We start from the raw sequence: 15,495 nt of genomic DNA, 5'->3' as shown, positions 1-15,495 counted from the left end.
ACGCGATCTCGCACGATCGGCTGCACAGCCAGTCGACAGCTACAGGAGAGAGAGAGAGAGAGAGCTTATACGTATAGACAGAGAAAATCGAAAAGTGTATTAATCGGCATCGGTACACGGGAGCCCCCGTCAAACGAAAGGGCTCTCGCACGATCCGTCTCGCGAAAGGCACGCGCAGCGGGAGCCCGTCGACTTAGCGCCCAACAGCCCCCGATAAACAAACCCACGAGAAGTGGAACAAGACGACACGAGGAACGGGCCCCAAATAGGATTGTCCGCACCATCGGCTAGGAATCCCATCAACCGTGTGCCCGTACGCGGCCCCAGCCAGTTACTACTGCGTACACGAGTTTACAATATTAAGTATGACGCGCACACATACACACACACACACACACACTTGTATGTTTATCGGGTGAAAATGTCTTCGGACCAAATCCCCGTGAAATACGAGCCGAGAACGAGAAGCAGTAGGTAGGTGGTGAACGGCAGCCTCTCGCTCCTATATAATATACCTCTCCATTCGCAATCTCCCGAACTCTCTCGATCGGCTATTGTTTGCCGACTTAAGCTTTCCGGACTTAAGAAATCGAAAGGAGAACACCGCGGACTTACCCCGTGCCTACATATATATATATATGAATATCTCCACAAATGAATATCTCTCCCTCCCCCCTCGCACTTTTTTACACGCCGGCAAAGCAGCTTAACCCCCCCTCTCTCTCTCTCTTATCCTCCCCGCTGCTTCTTCGATCAAAGATTCGCTGTAATATTATAGAGTACGTTGCCTCGCACATCGTACATGTATACACGTGTCGATGTCGTCTTTATGATTTTGAAGCGCGTAAACACATAAGTGTGTGTGTATATATAGGGAGCTGGGATGAAAAATTCAGCGACTATTACCTATATGGGTTGGGGGTGGAAACCGGAGCTGTTAAGCCGATCGTTTATTTTGCCCCTCTCGTTTGCCCATCAATTTTCACTAACTTTTCAGGCCAACTCGAGAAGGCGGGGGATGGAAATGGCTCGCCTGAAGACACGAGAGCGAGCGAGCGAATTAAAACCCGATCAAAGTTTATAAATTGACGTTTCAATATTCAAGAAGAGGAGAAGGAAGGAAGAAAAAAAAAGAAAAAGCATTGCAGCCTGGGGTTGGGCGTGACGGACCGAGAGATCCTTTCGCTCCTCCCGCCGTGTAGCTCGTGTACGGCGTCGTCGTTTATTGCATTTTCGATGAGACGAGCTGGAAGGGGGCAGGACGGGCGATCGTCTTTCAGACGAAACAACAAAAATTACCAACTCCCTTTTCGCTTCTTCGATTGGCGCGCTGTCCTTTTTTATACTCGCTCGCTCCCAACGATCCTGACACAACCGTCAACTATATATATATATATATATATATAAATACGCTTCATACACGGCTCCTCGCTATGTAGAGCTCGATACACGCTGCACTACTGTTTCATTTGGTTTTTCCGAGGGGCTGCATATTATACTCTTAAAGTCTCGATAAAGTATCCAAGGTTTTTTTCAAGACATTTTCAGTCTGTTTTAATGACTTTTCCGTTATCTCGTGAGGATTAAAAAAAAAATAATAATAAATGTAGTTTTGCGAGTGCATACAAAACTGCGTTTACGAGAAAACGAAATTGAAAAAGTTAAAAAAAACCTTGTAAGCTCTCAAAGCATAGCGCACTCGGATGTTGTACGAAAAAGAAAAAAAGTACCCTCTCTGAGATGGGTGTTTTTCGCAGGGTCTGTCGGTCTGTACGCAGCTTTGAACCCGTACCTATACGTTTGAGAAAAACAAAACAAAACAAAATAACGGACTCGGTACAAGGCTAACGTGCATGAATAGCGTCCACATCCTAGCCGCAAACGAATAACGCACCGACGAAATCTCTCTTTCTCTCTGTATACAAATGTATACATGCATCATACAAAACGCAGAGCAAAGGATAATGACACAAGAGAACACAGAAGATAGTGCCGATGATCGTCGGACGCGTTTTTTTTTCACAGGGAGCAAACGCCAAAGGGGATTGAGAGAAAGAGATCCGGGCCGTGCATTTAAATATTAGCTGTACACTCCCACCCTGCGTCCACCCTTTTTTTTTTTTTTTTTTCCTCAAAGGGAAGCGCAGGTGCACACTTACACGAGCCGGGGTATGGATGCTGGATCCTCCGGAGGACGCGCCCATCACGCCGTTTTGATTTCACGTTTCGACGAACCTGATGCGATCCTTCGTTATTCGAGGGAATGTGTATATGTATATACAGCCGCTTCTTCCTCTGCGCCGTGCGTCAGGTGAGCCAAACTCCGTAACGTTTCTTTCTTTCCCCTCCCCCCCGTTTTTTTTCTGTTCCCCCGATGCGTGTGTGTAACGTTTGCGCGACAGCTGCGCTTACGCATAATAGTGGGTACACGTGTATATACATACCCTCGGCTCCTCTTGACCTTTCTCATTATATACTCGGAGGATGAGCTTCTGTCTCTGTGGATCAAAGCTCCTCTTCTTTTCTTTTCTCTTTTACTCTTCATAGAGGAGGAAATGACTCGCGTGCGAGCTGCTCATAAAAGTACACGAGTGTTACCTGAGTGATGCTAATTTCGCGTCGGGCGAAACCGTGTATTAAAATCGAATCACCGAACCACCCAAAAATCAAGCCATTACGCTTAATCGACAGGAGATGCGATAATATGTCCCCCATCGTCTCGGAGAGGCCTGGTAATTTGGGGCGGGTTACACTTATATTCTCATTACAATATACACATATGTACGAGATGAAGAGAGAGTGGAATATCCGATTGTCTCGCGTGGCGCAGATCGTATATGCACAGAAATCCCCGGCAAAAGGAAGAATAAGCCGAGGGAAAAGCGCCCTCCCTCCCTCCTTTATTACGTATTAATACGTTTCCGCGAATTCCGCTCCGTCGGCGCTAAAAGGACGAGCGCGCCCGGGGCGACTGGCTCGTCGGACGTGTTACTGATGAGAAAAATTAGCTGATACAAAGGTATAGGAGGACCATCGCGGCGGAATGATCGCCACACGCAGGGGACACACGGTATACACACCCCCGTTTTCCGCCCTGATCAACGAGATATACGCGCTCGGCTTTGAAAACGCGTTACGCAACCCAACTCGACTGTTGTATATGCGTGTGCGCATAACCATATTATACGCTTACAAAAAATATCACCCATACCTATACCTATACACCTCCAAATTGTTAAGTATATTGCAAGCGTATCACCCTCTAGCATACGAGTAAAAGATCAACATTGCCGTGTATATACATAAATATGTACAAAAGGTCCTTGATTGTTGTCCAAACGCGGAAAGCGCGACGAGCTCGGCGTTGCTTTGAATCGAGCATCACTCGGGCGCTAACTTTCCCGACCTGCTGCTGTTCTCCGGCGACTACTTTGATGCCCTACAGCACACACGCGCGCACACACACCGAGGGAAGGAGCCGGCCGAATTAGGGTAAGCTCACACGCAGGCCCACCGACTGCAACCGTCTCAAGTCCGGAGGGCTGGGCGAGTGAGGGTTGCAAAGGCCAGAAACACACGGAAGGAGTAGTATAGGGGAACGTCTTGGAGATGAAACGCTCCGGCGAGAGAGCGGGCCCGTGGGCAGGCTATTTGTGTAATATTCCGTTTGTCTTGAGAGGGCACCCGCTAATGTACACACGACCCACCCACCCAGCAGACAGTCAAACGAACGGACTCGGAAGAGAGCCCCATTCGGGGGGGGGGGGGGCAGGCTGCGACAACCTGCACCACCTATACCCGCTGCAAGGATTGTTATTGTACAATTTGCTAAGACGCCGTTTGTTGGCCCCCTCGACTTGTCTAACATCCATCCCCCAACTGCTGTTGCTGCACCACCTTTGTTGTACATCAAGGAGGTGTATACGCTGGTACATCCAACGCCGCAGAGGCCCTTTGACCCGGGATAACATGTATTGTCCTCTTCCGGGATGTGCGGGATGTATATACGCATATATATATACCCACAGCCTCGAGACGTCATTTATTCCCTCTGTAATCAGAGCGCGAGTGCAACGAGCCTCGGATCGCGCATCGGCGGGGCCTTTGTGTAGTTCGGAAAAAAAAAAATGGCCCCAAGACGCTGATCCGGCTGGTGGTCCAAATTTTCGCCACCGGGAGATCAAAGCCCAAGGATCGCCACACTCGGAGAGCAAAGACAGTTGTTGATTCGAGTCTCGTGGTCGCTTGTTTCGCCGACGCGCGGAGGTGTCCCCGGTCCGGCTCCTCGAGTGGAAGAGAGAATTTCGTTACCAAGTTACCGAGGAATTTGTAATTTCGACGCGCCGCCGTGCACGCAGGAGTACGGGTGACTCGATTAGCCGACAAGATCTCGGAAAAGTTTTCAAGATGTGTACGCAGTTATAGGCAAACACGCGCCCAGATACTTTTAACTGTATATAATATATATGTGTATGGAGCGCGAGCCTCTTATCCCCTGAAATCTCGGTTTGCCTGAAACTAATCATCGGTGACGAGGAGGAGCGAGTAAGTGTATATGCCGGGCTTCTTGAGTGCCGCGCACAAACTTACATGTGTATACGCGCGTTGAAGCAAAATCGACGACATAACTGCCGAGGTGGTGTGTACACAATCTAAGTGGCTCCTACACAAATAAAACACCACTCGGATCTATATTAATATATATATATATTTATACATGCACATCAGCCATACAGACAATGGGTAGTATGGCACATCCTTGTATGCAACTGTATACATATACGCATATATGCATCTTAGAGCGAGAAAGTAATTCGCAAATCCACTTGGGCGCGCGCATAATTATGCGGTATATTTGTGTATAAACTTTGCGAGGTGGAAGCGCGTCTCCACACTCAACGTTTTCCCACGCAACTTTGACAACTTTCAACTAAAAAATATATTTATTCGGGTGGTATAAGGTATACACATTTTCATAAAAAAATTAATAAATATATATATATATATATATATATGGTACTATTGCATTTGCATTCACGTCTTGTATCGATTTTCGAAAAACGAAATAGACAAAGACTCAAAAGGCCAATACACATTGGATTTGATACAATATTATGGTGTCCTTCCACTTTTGGAAAATATTAAAATGTCGCGATTAGCAAAAGTACTATGACGTTGACTCGTCAGCCGGCTTGGCGGAGGCGTCCTGCATATAAAACCAAACTCAATTTAAAAAGGGGAGCTAAACGCTGTAGTGGCGAATTTTTCATTTAATTACGCGTTCGAAAACGACGTTAAAATAAAAATTACGGTTGACAATTCCACAGGTGGTCATTGGGTTAACAGCTCAGTCTGCGATTTAGTTTCGTCGAAAATTCGCAGGGACGCGTTGCACTATATACAAATAAGAGGCTGATCGAGAAAAAGGTTAAAAAGCGTGATACCAACGAGAACGCGAGAGAGTAAGGAAACAGGTATACGTAGGTCTGTGTATATATTTCTGCGAGAGTAGGGGTCGATTCATCGACCACCCGGCACAAAGAATTTAACGCAGAGAGAGAGAGCATCTCGAGAGATGCGCGAGTTCGGACGTTTTGGCATATCCGACATCCACTCCATCGAGCCCTCTCAGATGCGCGGATGCATTTTTATTATATATTACCGATCCCTCCCTTCCGACCGGTTCGCTCTCTTCCACGTCACTCACCGTGTCGGCCGGCTAAGATAGCGCCTCGGATTTATTGTAATATGCTATACCTTCGTTTCCCCCCCCCCTCCATTCCCAGTTATAAAAGCCCCTTCTGAAAAATTATATTTGTATACAACGCGCGCCACGGGTTATGCTCATATACATACAGGATCGACGAAAACAAACGAATCGCAGTGGACGATCAAAAGGGAGCTAAAGAAACAATGATGAAAAGACACGCAAACGAGTCCCGATGCGAATCACACCATGTATATAAATATCATGTACATACAATTTGGTGAATAGGTGTGTACTTGTATAAATACAGTACAATGTATCGGCCGCGCTCGTAATTACAATCTGATAGAGTCCGGTGTCGGGAGGCACGTCTTGTTGTTCTTGCCGCAGACCCGTCAAAGCCATCCCTTTCGCTCGCAAAAGGGGGCCCGAGGGGTTTTCTCGGCCAATCAGCAGGGCCCCTCAAGAGTCTGCGAAAACAAAAACAACAACAAAAAAAGGAAAGAAAGCCGATTAGATTCCGTGATGGAGATGGGCATCGACCACTATGTGGATGCCACGGCTATACACGGGAGTAGGGGGAAAAAAAATAGCCAGATCTCGCCGGTTGATATACGAATCGCAGGAATTTCATTTAATCGCGTACGGGTATAGTTTGAAAGAAGAACGGGTTGACGCAGGAGAGAAACAAAAATATATATATATACATACAAGCGCGTGCGGTACATAAATATATACAATATAATGATGCTTATTGCAAGGTGTACGGCTACAATGAAAAACGACTGGCCTAATTTTCGCAGCAGCAGTGCAAGTATATATAGCGTAACAACAGCCAGTCAATTCCCAAAGCTACACGTATAACTCTTCGTATAGAAATGTGGGGCCCTAATAATAGTGGTAATCGTCCTTTCATGCGCGTATGGAGGAGCGCCATCCCTCCGAGGGAGGGAAAAAAAAAAAAAGAATAGCAAGACCGCACGTCGTCGTTTCGAACAATGACGCACTCTGTCGCACGCACGACTTTTTTTTTTTTTTTTTTTTTTCATTTTCTCCGTTCACGTGTGTATATGCGCGCACACACCCACCTGTACACAATACGCGTATACTGTCAACGCTCGATCTCAAGAGACTTTCCAGTCAGCGGCTCCCACGCGTATTTTTTTTTTTTTTTTTTTTTTTTTTTTTTCACGGCTCTCAGTTGCGTGCTCGGCTCGATTATCACCCTCGCTTGCTAAATATCTGACGGGGAATTCTGATCGACAGCGCTTGGGATCATCTTACCCCACCCCCCTTTTTCTTGGTACAAAAAAAAAGGCTCAACGTGACCTTTGACCTCGTCACTTTCACGGCTGACACAATGTATGCGAGAGTAACAAAAATCGTCCATCTGATTGTTGAAAATCTCGTTTGCATTCATACGGTGATTGAATGCACCGTTTGTGATATCTCGATGCAAAAAAAGAAAAAAGTATACCATTCGGTACCTTATACTCATCACTACGTGGAAGTTAATGCATAAGTACAAAGAGACGGCTGCGATGGTTCTGATTGGATATGGGCACTCGCAAAGTGCATTTTATCAATGCTCTTTCGTTTTTATCATTTAAATTGCCTTAGCCTTTATATTATTTTCTTGGTTTTAAAATTGCCGATTATTCTGCGCGTCGACATACTCTTTGACAGTGAATTATCAGAAAGAAAAGTGTATGTATATGTATATACATGCGCGTCAATGGGGATGACTCGTACTTCACATAAAAATGCTCATATACAAGGTGCGTGGTTCAGCGGTGCGTGAAATCCTCCCTCGCGACGATTCAGCCTCGATTTTCCACCTACGCGATCCTCGATGGATATCTCCGCGATGCACGGCTCGCGCAACAGCACTTCCATTGTGCAGCGATTTTCCCCGCCCTTTCGAGAGCGCTCCTTTTTTTCCATCGGCTGTAAGTCGAGGGTACGTTTAAAAAGAACCACGCGCGCACAACTTACAACTCATTGACTCACAAGTGCTCCGCTCTACGTATATATATATAGGGAATGGGGGGGGGAAAGTACCGTGTACAGCAGTAAAATTTGAGAGTTTCTCTCCGTTGTAGCCAAACTAATGAGGCCTCGGAGCCGATACGCAGACAGCTAATTACCCGGGAAAAGTGTATAATTCACAGGCTGCCGATAATCTTCGCCTTCGAGGGGTGCGGGTGTGGCGTGCACCCACACACATATACATATATATATATACAACAGCCAGTTGGAGCCTGCGGCAGCGGTGGTGGCGCTACTGCTGAGTAATCAAACAATTACTGCCTAGCCACGGGGAGAAGGAGGCTTTTCTGCGGAACGGAGAGAGATAGAGCGTAGGGGGAGGAGGGCGAATAGTTCCGCACGGCCAACTTGGAGACGGGGTGGAGGAGGAATCCCTCTCTTGCGCGCGCGACCGTTTCAGCCGAAATAACGCTTACCAGTCGATAATATTATCGCGGGGTGAAGGCCTGCAACGGCACAGTGGATTCGGCAGCTCTTCGGAGCGCGACCTAATTGACTGTTAAATTATCACGGTAGGTAAGTTCTACCCTCCTCTCTTTGGGCGCTTTTGTGCGTGTACGACCAGCGACGTGAATCGTCAAAAAACAAAAGGGGACTCCTACTGGAAATTGCTGGAAAAAAGTTTACTGTAGATTATTAATAGGTGGATTTACCGATGTGGCCGATTTTAAATGAATGGCTGTATAGGAGGATGATTATAAGACTCTTGTCCTACGAGATACACCTGAAGCCCTGCTCATGACAAAAATACTTGTTGAAAATTAAATTATTGCTATGGTGTAGGTATAAACAACGCAAAGTCTCGGTTGTACATCGTATTTTCAACCGTTTGGTATACGACGTGTAAAAACTGATTTTCATTATTAGCTCGTAGGTGTGGCAAAACCGGGTTAGCATTGCAAAGTCGCGAGCCCTCGAGGCTCCGCATAGTATACACATATACCGAGAGCTGTGCGCGAAATTAATAAGCTGGACCGGGTAATCCCAGCCTCGGACCGCCTTTACGGCCTATAAAGCGTATACATAGCCGTGGCCGTCCAAAGGGAAAGTATTCGCGGAAAATTGAAAACTCGAGCCCATGAATATTCAAACGCGTCCAGGCTTTGGTGCCGCGCATTATTTCACGGTAGGGCCTTCGAGCGCGGATCGACGTGAAAAGAGGGAAACTCATCCTCGGGAGTCATTGCCTTTCCGAATACACATTTTACGATGCCCACGTCGTTTCCCGTCGATCTAGGCGCGCGTGTGTTTTAATGCAGCTCGTTTAATACAAAAGTATTCGCGTATATAAACATACATCAAAAATATGACGCAATTAATTAGCCCCGATAAAGTGTATGCCCACGAGAGGATGCTAATGGCTAAAATTGCGGAGTCGTTAAAAAAAGTGATTGATTTTAATCGAGACCACCGCCACAGCGAAAACGGAGCTATGAATTAACATAAAGTACTAATAATGCTCGCGCGCGTTTGCGTTTTTCTTCGCGAAGCCTCCTTTTTTTTTTTTTTTTTTCCCCTCCGCGTTTTATGCCCCATTAGATTTTACGATCGAACCGAGGAAACCACCCATCCGAAGGACTCTCTCTCGATGCGCTTTACCATCTTTTACCAAACTCTATACCCGGGCACTTTTTTTTTTTTACATCTCCGTCTCGTACCGCGACCGCGGAATCTTGCGCTGTTTTTCACCGGTGATTGATAAATACATCTCGGTCCATTAGTCCACGGGGGACGGAAACTTTTTAACGAATGATGAATCAACTTTGACGAGTGATCGAGCACGAGGAAATGAGAAACAAAACAAAAGCGGGTTGGGGTGAGCTTCGATTGGGTATTTTTCAAGAGAACGCGAGAGGTATAATAAATATATACATGATGCACTAAACGAAACTCCCGAGGGTGGGTGGGGGGGATCAGCAGCGGTTGAATTACGGTGGCGCGACCCCGCTAGGTGGTCTCTCTCTCTCCAAGACAGTCGAGATAATCGAAATCTGAATAAATAAAAATACGCCCTTCCATCTCTTCTCTCTCCCGATTTCTCTTTCTCTCGCCCCCTTCCCAAATGTTCCTTTTTTTTTTTTTTTTCTTTTCCCTCACTCCCTTCGCATCGGTTCTTGTGTATTTTTTCAAGCAGCGCTCCTCTGTCTAACTGTCAGGTGAGTCTCGCGAGGCTTCGAAAAAAACGAGGGAGCCCAGCAGAAAAAAAAAAAAAAAAAAAAAAAAAAAAAAAAAAAAAAAACAAGAAACGTCCTTCGAGAGCCTCCTTTGTACACACGGATGTACACGCACAACGCGACCCATCTCATTTGGAATATTACCTACTTATTTCTGCATTCATCGATTAATTTTCCTCTCTCTCTCGCTCCTCGAGTCCGCGCACAAACATAAAGCCGACCTTTTTCCCTACTCGTCTCCCTCTCTTGAATAGACATCCGAATTGACGTATCAATTATCGCTTTTGGCTCTACGAGCTCGTGTACTATTCGAGCACCCAACGTTTATTATTACTCTGGAAATTTAATATGCGCGATCGCGCGGTGTGTATTTTGTTTTTTTTTTTTTTTGACGCTCCACGCAATTTTGTTGATTTTTGCGCTCCACAAAAAAAAAAAAAAAAAAAAAAGAGTAATAACAACAATGACAATGAGTATTCGATTAAAGAGGTTCTCGTGTTTCCTTGTTCCCGTGGAGAGAGATCGTATCGCGGCTCGTCGATTTGGCAGCCAGTCGCTTGTTCGTGGAGCTCGGGGGACTAATAATAGGTAGACAGCTCGACTCCGAGTGTATCATATGTGTGTGTACGTATACATGTATACCTGAGTCTCAGGAGACAGGGAAAAATTAGCAAAAAGAGAATAAGCTTGGGTGGGAATATCGTAGAAAAGAGATGGCGTTGTGATTTATTCGATTTTCTATGATCCTTTAAACCTTTTTATCTTTGCCATTATATGTGTGTCTACAGCTCAATTCAAGACGTTCCATCGAAATTCCGCAGCTGAGGCTTTTCCCCGTAAAGGAAGTGGTACAGGATCTTTGACACTGAGGAGGTAACTTGGCCATGCAGACACGGCAAAAACTCACTTTGTCTCTCTTAAGATTGAAAATGCCAAGACGATACAGGAAGTTTGGAAAAAATATTTTTTTGGTAGCACAAAAAATATCGATGTTGATACATCCGAGTAGTCTTGAGCTTGAGTACACATTTAATGGTTTTAAGCGTGAAAAACGTCAACTTTGAATTCAATCCATTCAATTTTAATGGCAAATACACGGCCCTCGCATTTTATGGCGGCTCACGAAAGCCTTTTTATATACCAACAAATGAATGCAAAAAAAAAAAAAAAAAAATACCCATCATCAGCACAGTCAACTTGGTTGAATGTTATTTTGCCACTGATAAAATCACACCCCTAAAAAGCTACGATTTTGTCGCTCAACCATTTAAATATAATAAACTTTTTCAGCATCTCAAGACAACGCTTTTGTCATTCCTTGTGTTGATGAAGGTGTAACGAACAAAGAAATAGCAATCGAAACACGCAAGAATCAAGCACCACGTAACGTAACGATGCGTCTCTACCTACATACTGTCACTGTACCTACATATAACGAGAAAGGACGGCGAAAGGGGGGGTGGGGGTGGTAAACACTTTTGTTGAACCAACGGATTCGATAACATTCGCACGAAGAGCAAAGGCGGTACAGGGGGAAGGAACTTGCAAGCGCAGATAAGATCCGTCTTGGGGTACCGTATATATATATATACACATACTGTGCGCGCACGGCACGCACGAAACCTAAATTCGAGACTTCCCCGACCCCTTGGCTCTCATCCCCCTGCAAAACCAACCAGCTGAGCTCCTTTGACTCCACACACACACACACACACACACTCGCGCGCGCATCGGCGCCGCCTCTTTCTCTCCGGAGAATATCCCTTAGGATCTGCATCCACTCTCCTCCGCGAAAACTAAACTACCTTGGCGCTAAGCGCGCAGGGTAGTCCCCTTTAATAGCTTATAGGTAAACAAAATTAACATACTTTAACAGCGTTAGGAATTTCTAACTCACCCACCTACGCGTACGTGTGTACACCTCACGCTAGGGTATACAGAGAGTACGGACAGAGCCGGGGAAAACTAGGGGGTGAGGAGGGAAGAAAAGGTGTCTCCCGTGATCTTGGCAACTCGCGTCACCCGGTGAATGAGAGAGTTCGTTAAGTATAGTGTATATAGGTATATGCATGTTCTCCTCCCCTCGAAAAATGCCCCATCCCCGTGTTTTAATCCGTGCACTCTTTCGTCGTAAACCCCCCGTTGATCCAATATACTCGTATTGTCTCTGTATATTTTTGAGACATCCCCCGGGCGCTGGGAAAATATGGCGTGAAAATTTTGTTTTTCATCGCGACGCGGGGTGAAATTGATACAGCTATGGATTCGAATTGAATTTTTACACAAGTATACAACAATGTGTATCCTATATACATCCCACGTATGGGATACGTGAACTTGATCGCTCACCGAGACAATTTCTCATCCGTCCGGAGTGATCTTCGATTCGTGGAATGAGTATGTGTAAATCGAGGGGGGGTTCCCAGAATGGATCACCGAGTATGTACCTGCGACAACCACGAGGGCGATTGACGCTTGCCGTGTACGGGGTCTTTTTGAATTTTTCTCGTGCACTGAAACTTTAAACTATGTGATCGATATCACTCAAGTTGACTGTCGATGAGTATTTATCATCAGTAATTTAGTTTGATCTACTACTATAAATATTTCTTATTAAGCATAAAGGGCTAAACAGGGTGTCACATTGAAAGTACATGAAATAATGTTTGAAGGTTATAGTTTATTGCGAAAATCATGCTGTGTGCTGCTTAATTGAAAAAATGTTGGTGGTTTGCTGTTTAGTAGACTGATAAAGTGAAATTTTTATCTTTAGTAGCCCTATAATATTATGGTTTTTTTTACTAGTATGATTTTTATTCATTTTATAAAAGTCTTCAAGTTTGAAACAAAGTATTAAAATGGTATATTTCCTAAATTAAAAATTTAAGACGCGATTTTTCTTCTAGATGTACTGGTAATAATCGTTCGGGTCCCATTCGATTGAAAAGAAAATCCCTTCAAAAGAAGGTGGTTGAAAAGAGGCTATCCGATAAAAATTCGCACAACCAGCCAATGGTGCCTCTCTTTCTGCTTCAAACGCGACTCCTTTGACCCCAGTTTCCCCGATACTAGTTTTTACCACGCGATACGACGTACATAACACGATTTTCCCTTAACATAGGCAAAAATCTTTGAATCACTGGTACACTCATGCCGAGCTTTGTTCGATCCATTAAAAACATTTTCTTCGATAGAGGAGGCAAGCATCGACGATCGATTTTTCCCAGATGTTTCCAGCTCGGAGAACGTGATGGATTATATTTTTCTTTTATTCGGAAACAGAGAAAACGGGAGGGGACCAACAAAGCCTCGCGATTATTGTTATTGAATTCGCGAAACGTCACTCGTCGCGGTGACATTTAAAGAAGTCGCTTTGTGCCCACGCGTATACATGTATGTGTCGGACGAAGTCAGCAATGCACGGGCAAAGATTGCGAATATTTCGGGCAAAGTGAGTCACGAGAATACGACACACGTATATATGCACGCAACCGAAACATATATTTATATGCATATATGCGCGGTATGGTATGTGTCGACTGTACATCTCTAATATATACGTGTGTGCCGCGGTTTTATTTATTCGGCGACGACCCAAGACGACGCAGTCGATGCCAGAAATAATACCCGAAACCGAGAGCTCACCGGCGTTGAGAAAATACTAAACCGCAGACATATCCATCGACTTGTGCATACGAGCTATATTTGTCGCGAAACTTTTTTAGGCGCAGTAGGTATATATGTTTGCGCCCGCGTGCACGAACTTTTCTTGTTTTCGATGCTTACTCCTCTGCACTGGTTTTCAATGGTAAGTACACAATTTGTCAGACCGCATGAATCAAATATAGAGCGAAACTTAACCACGTCCATACCTGGCGATGTGGTTTCGTGTGCATCAGGTGTATTAAACAAAAGGGCTGTATGTAAAATTTGAGGGAAAAATCCAAAAGAGACGCAGCTTTTACGCACAATCAAGAAACAATGACCATTGCATCGACAAAAGTGGGGGTGATATAGAAAAAAAAAGAGATTGATAGATTTTACTGAAAATAGAGTAGAAAGGCTCTGTCGTAAAAAAAAAAAAAAGTGCGCGATCGGTGGCGCCAAAGACAAATGCTGTAGCTGCGTTATATACTGGGAGGTTCTCCCGCGGAGCTTCGCAACACAGCGGCAGCATCGCAGCTTCGGTGATAAACAGTGATGTGCCCTCTCACAATGGCCGGCAAACACGCATTAAGCCCCTCCGCCCCTCTTGTACCCACCCAACTAATATGAAGTGTATTAATGCGCGCGGCATTGTCTAAGCTATACCGTCCCACCCCCTCGTAGGCGGTATAAGTTGGTACGCGCGTATATACGTACCTGGATGTGTATGTATATGACATTACCTACATGGCTACAATGTCCCCGGTGCTACCTTTGTTCCGTCTTGGGCGGCCCACCGTGCCTCTCTCGCGCGTGGCGCGTATATTTAAGCTCGGACTCATCTCTCCAGGACAGCTCTAATCTGTCCAGAGATGACGCACAGCCCCGCCATCGATCCAACATGATTTTCATGTCGTCGAGACCATTTCGACCAAAAAGTGACGAGGTCACCCGCGTCAACCCTAACGCATTATTCCCTCGACCGTTTATACATATATATATAGGGCACTTTGTTCGGTCCTTCGAGTGGACAGTGATGCTAAACTGTCGTGCATATAAACTGCGCGTCGTTACTCATATATTTATATTCCAAGGATTTTGAATGATTTCATCAAGAAGAGACGATCGTTACTGTACATTATCATACCCCCTTGGAAAACCCACGGGCGAGACTCCGTCCTGCATTTGTTTTACGTTCAATTCGAGATGCGTTTTGGGTCTTACCAATACACTCGCCGCGTGATGAATGTGTAGTGGCTCGAATCGAATGGAAAAAAAAAAAAAAAAAAAGAAATTAATATTAATAACGAGGTGGGGAGAGGGGGATGAGCGAGGAGTATACAAAGGTAAGATACTGGGGCAGCTGCATCGGGAGGAAGAAGGGGGTAGGGCAAAGACATATTAGAGACATCATAATGCCAGGGCGAAGCTGTGTTCCAAGATTCCGAGATATCACGTCTTCCACATACCCGCGCGGAGGTTGCCGCACGGCCCCGCTATACAGGGTGGGGTCGCGTGCATTTGTACCCCTTTTCTCTGTTGGTCTTGCTCCCCAACCCATACACCTTTCGAGATACTATACCTGCCTACTCGTTGGTGGCCGGCTCGGAATATCCTTTTGATATCCTCTTAACTAATGCCCGCCATTCGTTACGCGATCTTCCCCCCGGCTCCTCCTTTTCTATATACTGTAATGTAACGAGACTCTTTGCCCTATACTCTTTCCTCGTTCTTACGTACAACCTTTTTTTTTTTTTTTTTTTTTTTGTTTCTCTTATTACTTTGTGGTGATTATGATGATGATATATGGCGTGCAGTAAGCATATTTTTTTCTCGTCACGTTTTCAGGCTACGGACTAGTACTTTTTTTCCCCCTTTTAATACAGGGCACGTCCAATGTAGATTTACAATTGACTACAA

The sequence above is a fragment of the Copidosoma floridanum genome, unplaced genomic scaffold, assembly GCF_036245765.1.
Source record: "Copidosoma floridanum isolate Cflo_tuat_1 unplaced genomic scaffold, Cflo_Japanese_pri ptg000019l, whole genome shotgun sequence".
Lineage (NCBI taxonomy): Eukaryota > Metazoa > Arthropoda > Insecta > Hymenoptera > Encyrtidae > Copidosoma > Copidosoma floridanum.
The sequence above is the reverse complement of the archived record's forward strand: the minus strand, read 5'-3'. Positions refer to the sequence as shown.